The 13,276-nt window shown below is 42.8% G+C and overlaps 1 long non-coding RNA gene across 1 annotated transcript in view; it reads left to right on the top strand.

Annotated features, from left to right (window-relative positions):
- The window catches only part of LOC103170782, an 87,660-nt gene that overhangs the window by 55,462 nt on the left and 18,922 nt on the right, over window positions 1–13,276 (top strand). The gene's annotated exons all lie outside the window — the stretch shown is intronic.

The following is a 13,276-nucleotide window of genomic DNA, read 5'->3' as shown; positions in this document are numbered from 1 at the left end:
TGTATTTACCCCATGCTTAGTACAGTGCCTAGCATGTAGTAAGCACTTAACAAACGCCACAATTATTATTATTAACCTTCAAATATTTTCAGAGGGTTTCCTTGAACATAGCCTTTTTACTTTTTGCTCTCGGGGATATTATCTTTGCCTTGCAAAATCTCCACCATGGAAGATAGAGGGAGGGAGAAATTCTAAGGAGGGAAGAAATTAAAGGTGTCGGCCCAGAGGAGAGATGCTTCCTATGGCCAACTCCATCCCCAGCCTCTCAAACCTGGAGAAATATTTTAGATTTCTATACTGTTTACTTTTTCCTTGATATTTGAGATGTGGACTTACTGGACTTCCCTTTCCGCCCTGAATATTGCCTTTACACATATAACACACAGTAAATACCAAAGTGCGGAAGAGCCGAGTACATGGGCCTATCTGCAGTGCCCCTGAAATGAACAATTTTTGCGTTGTGTCGATGAACAAATGTTGATCAAAATTCTTCCTGCAGCGGGTTCATACACTGTACATTCATCTGCAACATCAAAGAAAAAGAAATTGGAGTAAAGCACTCATTTTTTGGAGACACATTAACTCTTTTAGGCCATTGAGGTAATTTATTCAATTTGTGCTTTGCTAGTCTAGGAATGTTGCCAGTGGGAATGGGAGGTTTTCTCTCCTTACTCAGTTTGCTATTTGTGTGTGTGTGTGTGTGTGTGTGTGTGTGTGCTAGAGTCCCAAATACAATATCTGGATCAGAAATTCAAGTCCAATAAATCAATATGTAGCCATAAGAAAAAAAAGTAATTTAATTCCTTCTTGGGGCAGAAAGAGTCAGCAAAGCATCCCAAAGTGATCCCTTTATTTCTGGTCCCCCAAAACAACAGGCATCAGAGTTGGGTTTGAGAAAGATATGAGATTTTAATTTTGCTCTACCACCAGCTGATCCCTATCAGAAAGCAAAGAAAGGAACAGAAATTTACCATGATAGAAAGTAAACTCAAAAGTATGTATATTTAACTCCTTTACACAGCAAAGGAGGGGGAAAATATTACTTCTTGAAAATTCATGATAGGACTGAAATCTGCATACTAGCGAAAATGTATATCTCACCAACCAAACCATCCCCCAGAGCTTCACATGAAGCTCATTGTGGGCACTGAATGTATCTGCCAAATAAAACTCTCCCAAACACTTAGTACAGTGTTCTGCACATAATAAATGCTCAGTGAATAGAAGCAGCATGGCCTAGTGGATAGAGCATGGGCTTGGGAATCAGAAGGATCTAGGTTCATATCCTGGCTCCGCCACTTGTCTGCTGGGTGACCTTGGGGAAATCACTTCATTTCCCTATGCCTCAATTACCTCATCTGTAAAATGGGGATTAAGACTAAGAGCTCTCTGTGGGAAAGGGACTGTATCCAACCTGATTCATTTGTATTTACCCCAGCACTTAGAACAGTGCCTGGCACATAGTATGTGCTTAACAAATACCACTAAAAAAAAAAAAAAGGTATAGTGAGGTATAGTGCAGAGATAGAGACAAAGATGGAGCGGACTTCTTTTCACATCTGCTGTTGGGGACTAATGAGGGCACTGTTGGCCAGGGTTGGTCTCTCTCTTTCTCACTGCCCTCACATTCAAATAGCCAGTCACCCCCTGAAAATCCCAAAATTCTCTTTCAAGATTAAACCTACCCTACTTGTTAGAATCAGGGAGGAGAAGCTAATAGCTTTATGAGGTTAGGCTGGGAGTACCATGTGGAACAGGGACTGTGACTGACCTGGTTATTCTGTATCTATCCCAGGGCTTAGTACAGTGTTTAGCATGCATTAAGATCTTAAGAAAGACTCTTATTACTACTATTGTTACAAGCTAGGTGAATTCAGATTTTTGTGTCTTTTTGGTCTATAATTTGTAATGATTCTCTAAGTTAATCACTCTTTTAGAATGAATCATTCCACCTTGATAATATGGGGACTCATGCCCGCAGGTCACAATTGGTTCCCCCAAAGTCAACATCAAACCATTACCTGTTGAATTAGTATTGGCTTCTAAGAAACATGATGGTTTCTTCTATTGGTTAGCCATTCCCCTCGACTTCATCACTTTAGGATTTCTCACATTTTCTTCTTGTTGCTATTTTGAGAAAGAATTCCTGTTGTCACTAGTTAATGTCCTTAATTCATCTGTGATATGGCAGGAATGAGACAGAGGGTCATTTGCCAAACAGTTTAGCCAGTAAATCAAATGTCTCCTGAAAATCTCTCATTCTTGCCTGCCCTTCTTTCATTCCCTGTGGCCTCCTTTGGTGTTGAAGATGTTCATGTAGATTTTGGGCAGCGGCTACCTGAGGAAATCATTTCAATTTCCCCCATGACACTCAGGACAAACCTCAACTTATGCTCTGGGATGGTTGAGGGAGGGCCACAGTCAGGGAAAAGTCAGGAAACACTTGACCGTTTGAAGAGTCAAGACTCGAGCTTAAGCTTGTCCTCTTAGACTTTAAGCTCGTTGTGGGCTGGGAATGTGTCTGTTGTACTTTTCCAGCCGCTTAGTGCGGTGCTCCGAACGGAATACTCAATAAATACCATTGATTAATTGAAGGAGAGATGAACTCTCTGCTCTTCCAAATGACATCTGTTCAGAGGGAGATTTTCTGGGTGTAGCCAAAGCTCAACTGAATCAGGGGGTATTTCCCAGTGCAGCAGAGGGAAGCTACCCCAAGATAATCATTAAGATTCTGAAACAACTACCTGTGGGTCATTTAGAAATTACCTTAATGTGAAAATGGGGATCATCTGACTTAAGTGTATGGACAGTTACAATATGGGCCAGTAACTCGTTCCCATTTTTCTTTGATGTTAATGGGCCTCTCAAGTGCTTATCTAATCACCACATTTGGCTCAATGTATTTTGCACATTCAGGACTTTATAATAAGATAGTGTGTTTACCGATTGTTCCCTTCTATGTAGTGCAGACTGCAAATATGCACTTTGCCCAATCCTGTCTTGTCTTTGAAAGTTTATGAAGACAAAGCTGACTAAGGGAGGTAGGCTTATGGAGGACATTGGCCACCGGAAGTGGGTTCAATGACATGTTCCATTAAGAATGGATCTGGGCACAATAAACCATTCCAATCTCTTCCTGAAAGGAGAATGAGCGAAGAATCACTGTTGGAGTCCAAAAGAGTAAATCCTCAGTGGTAGCGATGAGCTCAGCGAGTTCTGAATTGGGTTATACTCTCGCTTCTACCGTAACATGTGTTTCCCCTGCTCGTTTTTTTCAGGACCTTGCTACGGAAATAGAGAACATCCACGTGATGGTGAAAGTCCATTTGAATACCCGAGTCGAAAGGAAATGTTTGTGTATATAATGCTAATCATTAATAATTACGGTATTTGTTAAGCTCTTACAATATGCCAAGCACCGTTCTAAGCACTGATGCTACATGCTCATAGCATTGGACCCAGTGAATACTAGGAATAATAATAGTATTTAGTAAGGGCCTCCTGTGTGCAGAACTCTGTACTAAACAATGGGAAAGAAATACATGGCTGGGATTCACAAACCAGATGTTCTAAGAGAAGTGGGTGTCCTATGATGAAGTGAAACCTATGGGACTTGGATCTCTCAAGGACTCTCCTGAACATTTCTCGATGTTAAAGTGGGGAATGCATTGGTTTCAATGACCCAACTCAAGGACTCCAAAAAAAAAAAAAGATGCAGTTTAAAAGTTGATGGGGACTCCAAAAGGCCTGATTTTTGAAACTCCCAGAGATTCTCTCCTCAGCAGTTGGACCTGAGCAATAAGACAAGCTGGGACTAGCTGGTTTTGCTATGCACTTAATTACCATTTAAAAAATGTAAATTGCTGTGCTGATGTTTTAAAGTTTCTGTTTGTATGCATGCTGACTTCAAAGAATGCTTACAGGACTCCAGATCAGATTTGGGGGTTGTGGCACTGGAATAAAGTAAGAGCCAGATGTCTCACTGCTTTAAAGATCAACTTTCATGCTTAGCCAAAAAAATAGGCAGTAGATATCAAGTTTGAACATTCCACCCCGGGTGTCCTGGGCTCTCCATTTTCAGCTCTGTTCTGGAAGACTGGTAGTTTTCATACATTATGCGATTAGGAGAGATACCGTAATCTCTTCCAAGTGTGCTTTCCTGTTTTCTGCAGGCAGGATCCTCTCTGAGTTGTCCTTGGGTGGTACTGTTTACAGCTGGGTGAAGCCCGGATGATGATGCCTGCCAACATCGGTCTCAGCAAACAGACAGGAAAAACCTGCAGAGCCCGTTCAGCGATTTAACTTAGTAAATAGGCCATCCAGAAACAGAGGAGACAACAGTGCCTTGTGACTTGAATTGTCTCACGCCTTGCCAACATCCCCTTTGCCAGTTTTACCATGGATTAAACAAGTCCACTCTTTTAAAGCACTATACGATCTCTCTCCATACCCTTCGGACCACTGGAGAAGCAGCGTGGCCTAATGGACAGAGCTTGGGCCTGGGAATCCAAAGGAACTGGGTTCTAATCCCGGCTCTGCTATTTGTCTGCTGTGTGAACTTGGGCAAGTCACTTCACTTCTCTGTGCCTCGGTCACCTCATCTGTAAAATGGGGATTAAGACTGTGAGCCCCAAGGGGGACGGGGACTGTAGCCAACCTGATTTGTGTGTATCCACCCCAGCGTTTAGTACAGTCCCTGGCACATAGTAAGCGCTTAACAAATACTACAATTACCATTATGATTTACCAGTTTTGAAATGGTAGGAGGAGCCAGCTGGTAGCTCCCTGGTTGAAAAGTACACCTTTCTCTCTAAAAGCAAAACAGTTGCTCATGAGGTCTGCCACGTTTGTACTATATGACCCTGTGCAGATCACTTAACTTCTCTGTGCCTCAATTACCTCCTCTGTAAAATGGGGATGAAATCCTACTCCCTCCTACTAGGAATGCGAGCCCCACGTGGGAAAGCCATGAAAGTAAGAAAGACGTAAAGTGGAAGTTCTTGTCGCCTTCCTTTTCAACTAACCACTTTCCTCGCATCTGTGGCTGCTGCTTGTTTCAAATACTGCTTAAAAGCTATGTTACTGATATCAAAATCTAGGTGGCAATCAATGTTATTTAAATGTTATTTATTTATAAAATGTATTAATAAATGTTAGCGAAGTACCAGAAGATTGGTGGTTTAAGGGATTATTAGAGATTGAATTTTGCCTAGAACTGACTTGAGAAGTTTTAGTCCAGGTATATTACTCGGGTTATATTATTTGTAGTCCATTGTATCATAGGGTCACGCTAACTAAGAGTGGGTTGTTCAATGGCTCTGCGAAGAACTGGCTCTCAGAAGTCAGAGGTGAGGCTTCTGGTAGTGTTACCTTATGATTATAGTTGTGACTGGACAGATGGAAAGATCCATGCATTGCTCCTCACTACTTGCCAGTTTAAGCTGTCCCTTTAATTGGCATGTGTCAAAGTCAACTGGACAATCAAGAAACACCATTAATGAGTAGCTTTTTTTCCTTTGCAGTTTTTCCTAAAAGCAACGCTGGAAGGATATATATACACATAGTCTGAAGTTGTTTATAACTCCGCGTTCTTGCTCTGTGGACAGCATGACTGTGTTCAAACCGTCACCCTACTGCTGACAGTTCCAAACTGACTTCTGACTATTGGTGCTTTTCAGGTTTTAACTGCAATGCGGAATTCTTCTTGGGCTTCAGTGCTCCTTGAAGCAATTCTTTTGCCTAAAGTGTATTTATTTGCCCTACTTTAGTTGGGTTTTCTGGGAATATCAATTCTCCCCCTGATGACCAGAATAAATACCATTTCCAGGGGCTTAGCAGATTGATTGTGCCCCAAGATCTGCTTGACGTAGACGTGACGCTTCCACTTGTAGTTTTATATAGAACATCCAAACACCATTAATGCCATCTCAAGATTTTATGTATTTAATGTGATTTTTGTTGCCTGTTTTACCTGAGTCCAGTTTTCCCAGGGCCAAAGCTTACACCCTGGATGGTGAATTTAAGCATGTTGGAAAAAGCATTGATCTTTCAAAAAATACATTACTGGGTGATGACTGGAGCAGACAGACTCTTCTGGCAAATGGTGATCAGAAGACTGGTTTTTCCTCATGAGCGGAGACTAAGGGAGGATCAGGGAATGCAAAAACTGGAGTTCTGGCAGGTGGCATTAGTACCACAAAGGGCAGTCTTTAATGGGTTCAGGATGAAAGGGAACACAAGGAGAAGCTGTTCAATGAATCAAAAAAATCAGTTGTATTTACTGAGTGCTTAGTGTGTGCAGAGCATTGTACTAAGCACTTGGGAGAGTACAGTTTAACAGAGTTGTAGACATGTACCCTGCCCACAAGGAGCTTACAGATTAGACAGGGAGACAGACATTAAAATAATCTATGGATATGTCCATAAGTGCCGTGTGGCTGAGGTTGGAGCGAAAAAAACCTACAAATCCGAGTGTAAGGGTGATGCAGAAGGGAGAAGTAGGGAAAATGTAGGCTTAGTAGGGGAGGCCTCGTGGAGGAGATATGATTTTAATAAGACTTGGGAAGGTGGGGAGAATGATCTTCTGTTGTAAATGAAAGGAGAGGACATTCCAGGCCAGAGGCAGGACGGGGGTGAGGGGTCGGTGGCGAGATAGACGAGATCAAGATACCGTGAATAAAAGCAAAGCGAAGGTGCTGGAAATCAATGAGGCTGTTATTAGGGCAAATAATGACATCTTCACATATTGAAGCCAATATCATTGGGAAAGTTGAACTCAAACTACCGCTGTGGGAGTATTCTTTTATAAATGGTTTCAGAAAAGCTCGGAGTGAGCTGTTCTTCCCCAAGAACAGATTGTTCTTTTAACGTGATTATGGCTAGCCTGCTCTTAGCCCGCCCTGGCATTAGGAGACAAGAAATGACCCAAGGACCCCTGTGTCTCTAAATATCTGTTTCTCTCCAGCGAGGTTCAGCCCTGATGTGATTCCTGCTAGAACCATCTCTGGAAAGCTGTATTTGAGGAAATGCCGGAGTGTTAAAAATATAGACTGTGTGGGAGAAGCAGAGTGAACATGACTCATGTTCGGTAATGGTGTTCAAAGTTGAAGCAGGATTGGGGATACATAAAAGATAATACTAGCCCAGAAGTGTGCATGAAGTAAACAAGGTGTTTGCTTCTGATAAAGGGCTGATCTCGTATCGCCACCTTTAGGTACAAAGTTTATATCATGCTTTTGTTGATCAATTATACAATTTTAGATATTAGGTAGTTTGTTATGAAAAAGGTTTCTCAATTTTATACAAAGCCTCACTATCTTTTCAGCAAAGGAATGGATGTTTGGAAATTGTTGATAATTACGCATCATCATGAATGAATGAATGGTATTTATTGAGATTTTCATTATGTGCAGAACATTGTACTAAGCGTTTGGGAGAGTACAACACAACACACATTCCCTGTCCACAGTGAGCTTACAGTCTAGAGGAATTCCATCCTAACACATCTTTCTTTATCACCCCTTTTTTTGCTCATTTTTTATATTGAGATTTTCTCAAGCTTTCGATTCCTTCCCTCTTGCTGCTCGTGAGACTTCTGGTCGTCACACAAAGAATTTTTGCCTATCATTTACTTTGTTGCCCTGTGTTTGTGTATCTGATAGAGTAAAGCTTTTAATTGGGAAAATCTAGGGAGGCATTTTGTATTATTAATATAAAGTTTTTGCTATTTTTTTCTGTCTGAAAAATTGATGTCACCTGTGCTGTGACATTTGTCACTCTAGTCCAGGGCTTCTTGGGAACTGTATCTCTGTCACTCAAAGAATTTAATGCATTTTTTAGTTAAGTAGAGAAACATACTCAAATTTCAAAGAAAGGATTTTTAGGTGTTGCACAAATCCAATTTACAGTGACGTAAGTTTAAAAATGCGGTTATTCTCTTCTTTCCCCACTGTACAAATGTACAAGAAAGGGGACAAAGCATTTGAAGCTAGAGGCTATAGAAGGGAAAAGGGGTGAAAAGGCTATGGGCTTCCGTCGTCTTTAAAGGGCCTCCTGCCGCTTTATTCACTTGGCAGATTTTAAATGATTTTTTTATGATACTTGTTAAACACTTACTATCTGCTTTGCCACTGTATTAAGCACTGGAGTAGATACAAGATAATCAGGATGGACACAGTCCCTGTCCCGAATGCGGCTCACAGTCTAGGTAGAAGGGGGGAGACTTTGCTTCTCATTTTACAGAGGAGGTAACTGAGGCACCATAAAGTGAAGTGACTCGCCCAAGGTCACACAGCAGACAAGTGGCTGAGCCAAGATTAGATCCCAGACCCTCTGATTCCCGGGCCTGGGCTCTTTCCAATAGCTAAGCTACTTCCCATTCAGCAAAATGAACACTCTCAGAGAACAGGGGTGGATAGAAGGCACAGAGGCCCATTCTGTGTTTGCCGTTTCTTTCCTAAATACATCCCGAGGACCATCTGGGGCAAGTTGGCTGTCATTTTCTGATCAATCAGTCGTATTTACTGAGCTCTTACTGTGTGTGCAGAATGCCGTGCTAAACCCTTGGGAGAGTACACTATGACAGAGTTGGTAGACTGTGAGCCCGTTGTTGGGTAGGGATTGTCTCTATCTGTTGCCGAACTGTACTTTCCAAGAGCTTAGTACAGTGCTCGGCACACAGTCAGGGCTCAATAAATATGATTGAATGAATGAATGAATGGTAGACACGTTCCCTGCCCACAGACCGTCAGAGGTCTGGGGGATAAGATAAAAATGAGATATTGAATGACGGTGGGGCTCAGAAAGGGTAGGGAAAGAGAGGGGGAGAACCGAGAGCTGGGAATAGACAGGGAGATCAAAAAATTGCCGATGCCGCTGTCTCCACCACTGGACTTCACTGCCCCCTGCAATTCCGGCTGCCCGGGCTGGGGCAGCTGGCACCTCCGCGGCTCCTTGATCCGAAGTGTCCTAGATATCCAAGTCCTGAGCCGCAATGGCTGGGACGTTTCCCGTGACAGCAGCCTGGGTTGTTTCCAAGAGATTTCTTGAGATGCAGCAAAATGGTTGCACTAAAATCCTCTAGAAAGGGGCAGCCAGTGGCTGCTGCTGCTGCTGCTGCTATTCCTGAAGAGGAGAAACAATGTGGCCTAATGGAGAGGGCACAGGCCTGCGAGTCAGAGGACCTGGGTACTAATCCCGGGTCTGCCATTTACCTGTTGTGTGATCTTGGGACGGTCACTGAAACTCCTGGAAAATCAGCACTCTTCTCATCTAATAATTTACCTGCTGTGTGATCTTGGGACGGTCACTGAAACTCCTGCAAAATCTTTTCTCATCTGAAAAATGCATTTCAATATCTGTTCTCCCTCCTATTTAGACTATAAGTTCCATGTGGGACAGGGACTCTGTCCAACTTGACAAAATTGTATCTACCTCAGTGCTTGGTAAAGACCTCGGCACATAATAAATGCTTAACAAATGTCATCATTATTCTTAGAAGAATAAGTAGGAGGAAGCAGTTGGCAGTTTCTCCTCCACTCCTCTACTGTCCTGTCATTATGGCTTTCTGGTCAACTCCCATCCCACTGGCTAAAAGCAGAATTTAATGGATCTTGCTGTGGGAGGCCATACAGAACCAAGAGCATGACTGTCCCCCCTCTAGACTGTAAGCTCCTGGGGGAGAGGTAATGCATCGGTTTATTGTGGTATTGTAGAGAAGCAGCATGGCTCAGTGGAAAGAGGCCAGGCTTGGGAGTCAGAGGTCATGGGTTCGAATCCCGGCTCTGCCACGTGTCAGCTGTGTGACTGTGGGCAAGTCACTTAACTTCTCGGTGCCTCAGTGACCTCATCTGCAATATGGGGATGACGACTGTGAGCCTCACGTGGGACAACCTGATTACCCTGTATCTACCCCAGCGCTTAGAACGGTGGTCTGCACATAGTGAGCGCTTAACAAAACCGACATTATCATTATTGCTCTCACAAGCGCTTACTGCGTACAGTGCTCTGCACGCAGTAAGCGCTCAATAAATCCAATTGACTGAATGACTAATAGAGAACATCCATCTACTTTGCTGCAGCTTCACCCACCAGAAACATATTTTAAAATTAGAATTTGACTCAAGTGACGAGCAAGGTTTATTTATTTATTTTTGTGAAGAGTATTTGAACCAGCATTTTTCAGGGCGGGAAATGTTTATCTAGAAACTCTTTGGTCTTTTTCCCATAGCATGAGTTTTCCAGGAAGGCAAAACACATCTGTTTTAGTGACTATGTAGTGCTCTTTAGGTCCTGCTTTATCTGTGACTGTTGGAGGATATGTGGGAAGCTGTTTGGGACCAATGGCTGGCTATCAAGAAGCAGCATGGCGCAGCAAAGAGAGCCCGGGCCTGGGAGGCAGAAGGTCATGGGTTCTATTTCCGGCTCTGCCACTTGTCTGTTGTGCGACCTTGGGAAAATCACTTCATTTCTCTATGCCTCAGTTAACTCATTGCCTCAGTTGACTCGAAACTGTGGATTGGGACTGTGAGCCCCATGTGGGACAGGGACGGTGTCCAACTCGATTTGCTTGTATCCACCCCAGCGCTTAATACAGTGCCTGGCACATAGTAAGCACTTAACAAATACCATCGTTATTATCAAGATATATCTGCTTCTAAGAGAGGCAACACTGCTTAGTGGAAAGACTAAGTGGAAAGAGGGCCTGGGTTCTATGCCTCAGTTTCCACAAATATAAAATAGGGTTGCCTGTTCTCCCACCCACTTAAACTGTGAGCCCCACATGGGAAAGGGATTGTGTCCGATCTAATTAACTTATACCTACTACAGCGCTTAGAAAAGTATTTGACACAGAGTAAATGCTTAACGAATATCATAAAAAACCCCAAAGCTGGCCCAGATTAAGTTTTAGAAATTTCTAATCTAACTCATCTCCAAAGATGAATTAGCAAACCCTTTTGAAAATGACATCTTCAGTGAGGATGCCATAAAGGAATGACTATGGATAATTTAATTTACACAATGTGCATTCTACTCTTTCATTTTCTCTGCTTAGTCTCTCTGTCCCTTCTGACTCTCTGGCCAATTTGCTGAAATTGTAAATAAGTATATTGGAGAAAATGTGTACAAACAGAATGGATATGCATGACAAAATGTAATATAATACAGATGTCTAAACCAAATTTGTCGATTACTATAGTAAACAAGCCTGATGAAAGGAGAATGGGGGAATACATGAGAGAAATAACATTGAATTATTCATCCTGTCTCTCCTTGTTAATGATATCTAATTTATAAGATGCTGTATGAAGTGCATTCATTTTATGAATTAGTAAGGGCTGTGTGACTCATTTTTAGTTATTCATTTTACTTACCAATCACTAAGACCTCTGAACAGCAACACATTTCAACATAAAAACCATGCTTACAAAATACTTAATGAGAAAAATTAACCCACTGCATCTTCCTTGGGTGCTCTTTTCTGTGAAAGGCCTGCTGAAACAGATGGATATTATGTTGTTTCCTGAGACTTGAAGTAAAGGATCCTAGATGAAGAAGAAAAAGTAATTTTGATTCTTCTAATTAATCTTGGCCCCTTCTAGACTCTCTGGAAAACAAAGCTAGTGATGCTTTTCAAAAATGCCTTACCTTATCTCAACTGTAAAGACTGGAGTGGGGAAGGTTAGGAGGCAGGGAGATCAGAGAGAGGCTGATGCAGTAGTCAAGGTGGGAATAAGTTTTTGGATCAGAGAGGTAGCAGCTTGGATGGAGAGGAAAAAGTGGATTCTAGAGATATTGTGAAGGTAGAAATGACAGGATTTGGTGACAGATTGAATATGTGCGTTGAATGACAGAGGCAAGTTGAGGATAATGCCATGGTATTGGGCTTGTGAGACAAGGAAGATAGTGGTGTTGTCTACAGAGTTGGAAAAGACAAGAGAAAGATTGGATTTGGTTGGGAAGATGAGGATCCCTGTTTTGGACTTGTTAAGTGTGAGGTGTGGGCAGGACATCCAAGTAATTAGATGTCCTGAAGGCAGGAGGAAATGCAACACTACACGGAAGGCAAGAGGTCAGGTCTGGAGAGAGAAATTTGGTAATCATCCACATAAAGATCATGGTTGAAGCCGCAGGAATAAATGAATTCTCCACGAGAGAGGGTGAAAATGGGTCATAGAAGGTGACTCCAAACTGAGCCTTGAGCCCCCCCACTGTTAGTGGGTGGGGGGCAGAAGAGGATCCTGTAAAAGAGGCTGAAGAGGAGTCAGCGGAGAGATAGGAGGAAGAAAAGAAGAGGACATTGTCACTGTAGCCAAGGATAGACGGGGTTTCCAGGAGAAGGGGGTGATCTATATCATCAAAGCCAGCTGAGAGGCCTTGGAGGATAAGCATGAAATAGAAACTGTTGGATTTATTATTATTACTATCCATTCACTCAATCTCATTATTATTACTACTATTTCTGTATTATTATTATTATTATATTTGTTAAATGCTATGTGTTAAGCACGAGGGTAGTTACAAGTTAATTTGGTCAGACACTATCTCTGTCCCACAGGGGACGCACAGTCTAAGTAGAAGGGATTGAAACCTCATTTTACAGATGGCTCACCCAGCAGGGCAAATGCTAGAGCTGGGATTAGAACTCAGGTCCTCTGACTCCCAGTCCCGTGCTCTTTCCGATAGGCCAGCTGGCAAGCAGGAGGTCATCGGTTCGTGAGGGCCATTTCTGAAGTCAGATAGTAGACGATCAAGGAGAGCATTGGATGAGAGGATTGGGAGTGGTAGCAGTCGGTGTAGACAACTCTCGCAAAGGTTTTGGAGCAGAATGGTAGGAGAGAAAGGGGACAATAACTGGAGGGAGCCGAGGGGTCAAGAGAGGGTTTTTTCGGATGGGGAGATAAGGGCATGTTTGAGAGCGCTGGGGGAAGGAGCCATTGAAAAGTGAATGGTTGAAGATGGTGCTCAGGGAGAGAAGAAAGGTTGGGGCAAGTGTTTTGATAAGATGCTAAGGGATGGGATTAGAGGTGCAGGTGGAGGGAGTAGATTTTGAGAGGAGGTGGGAGCTCCCCTCGAGATACTGCTGGGAAAGATGGGAGACACAAAGGCGAGATAAACTATCATTTCGCTCCTCTAACACCAACCCCTCCATCACTATAGCTCAATCTCATCAATCTCACCACCGACTACTTGCCCCCATCCTTCCTCTGGTCCCCAACTCCCTCCCACTTCATATCCAACAGTCCACCACTCTCCCCACCTTCAAAACCCTCCTAAA

Source organism: Ornithorhynchus anatinus, chromosome 14 (assembly GCF_004115215.2).
Source record: "Ornithorhynchus anatinus isolate Pmale09 chromosome 14, mOrnAna1.pri.v4, whole genome shotgun sequence".
Classification (NCBI taxonomy): domain Eukaryota; kingdom Metazoa; phylum Chordata; class Mammalia; order Monotremata; family Ornithorhynchidae; genus Ornithorhynchus; species Ornithorhynchus anatinus.
The sequence above is the reverse complement of the archived record's forward strand: the minus strand, read 5'-3'. Positions and strand labels throughout refer to the sequence as shown.